The following is a 1962-nucleotide window of genomic DNA, read 5'->3' on the forward strand; positions in this document are numbered from 1 at the left end:
AATTGATTTTAAATCCCACCAGCTGCTGTGGTGGGATTCGATCCCTGTCCCCAGAGCATCAAGCTGGTTTTCTGGATTATTAGTCCAGTGACATTCCCGCTGTGGCACCGTCTCCCCCAATATATATTTTTATTTATTTTTAGCCGACAGTTGAGTATTTGTCAGTATTTTGTTCCATGTGGTTTCTATTCTGAGTTTCAGACAGTTTCTGTGCCAAGTGGACGAGGTGTTTAAAGTTCATTCATTTGCCCCTTTTCCATCTCCAGGTCCGGGAAAGACACAGAGAATAATGTCCCCTCATTAAGTATCTATTGACGAGACTGAGATGGACAATTCCCACTCCCCATCTTTCCGGTGGATAATGGATGTTCCGTTACATTCAGGTTTCTCTATTATTTCATCTCTAATTTTATTGAGTTTTTTTATTTAAATCCCCGAGACCCAGACCCAAGATAACGGCCGCCATCTTTTTTCAGTAGGTAGCAGGGCGCATGCGCGGCCTTGTTGCTGCACCAGTGAGTGGGCGGGGCTTCATGGTCCCGTTTCCCAACAGGGTCCTAGTGCCCGGGAGAGGCAATTATTTAGCGGGGTGACAGGGTTTTAAGCAGCTTTACCCACTCCCAGGCTGCAGGTGATGTTTGCGACCTGGAGGAGTCCATGGGCCTTGTATATGTTCAGAGTGAGAGGCTGCAGCCCCTATGGGGCTGATTCACAGCCTTTGTTGACACTTCAGCCCCACAATCCTAATCTCTGGTTGCCCAGTGTAGGAGGGGTGGGGAGAGGGACTGCGGTATGACAGTGAATCTTCTCCTGTAACTGTTCATGGGCCTGTTTAAAACAGGAATTTGTTGATCCAGGATGGGTGACACACATGGACCTGGTCACACTGGCTGCCGATCTCTCTTCCGTGGTCCTGTCCATGTCTGGGTGTCCCTGGAGAGGGAACATGCGGTGTCCACCAGTGCGCTTGATACATTCCACATCCAGTGGGCATCTCAGGGTGCAGAGTGTCTCATAGACACTGGAAACAACATCCTGGTTTAGTTAGGAAGGTTCCCTTTGCTTTTATTGGGACCTTGCTGCTGATTTGAACTTCTATTTGTTTGATTGGACCATATGTTTGGGGAAAGAACGTTCCAAAGAAACTCGAATTGTCTGTTTTGAATCTCTATCCTGTACTTACGATGAAGATTTTTGTAAACTCCTTTTAGCGGGTACAAGAGGGAGATGATTTGCAGATAGGAAACTAAAACCAAATATCACATCAAGATCTGACAGTGTCACTCGATTCACCAGGAAACAAAAAAAACATAGAAAATAGGAGCAGGGCTAGGCCATTCGGCCCTTCGAGCCTGCTCCGCCATTCATTATGATCATGGCCGATCATCCAACTCAATAGCCTGCTGCCGCTTTCTCCCAATATCCTTTGATCCCTTTCGCCTCAAGAGCTATATCTAACTCATTCTGGAAAACATACAATGTTTTGGCCTCAACTACTTTCTGTGGTAACGAATTCCACAGGCTCACCACTCTCTGGGTGAAGACATTTCTCCTAATCTCAGTCCTAAATGGTCTACCCTGTATCCTCAGGCTGTGACCCCTGGTTCTGGACTCCCCCACCATTGGGAACACTTCTTCCTGCATCTACCCTGTCTAGTCCTGATAGAATTTTCTAGGTTTCCATGAGATCCCTCCTCATTCTTCTGAACTCCAGTGAATATAATCCTAAACGACTCAAACTCTCCTCATATGTCAGTCCCGCCATCCCAGGAATCAGTCTGGTAAACCTTTGCTGCACTCCCTCTATAGCAAGAAAATGCTTCCTCAGACAAGGAGACCAAAACTGCACACAATATTCCAGGTGTGGTCTCACCAAGCCCCTGTATAATTGCAGCAAGACACCCCTGCTCCTGTACTCGAATCCTCTCACTATGAAGGCCAACATACCATTTGCCTCCTTTA

Source organism: Cetorhinus maximus, chromosome 23, assembly GCF_964194155.1.
Source record: "Cetorhinus maximus chromosome 23, sCetMax3.hap1.1, whole genome shotgun sequence".
NCBI lineage: Eukaryota > Metazoa > Chordata > Chondrichthyes > Lamniformes > Cetorhinidae > Cetorhinus > Cetorhinus maximus.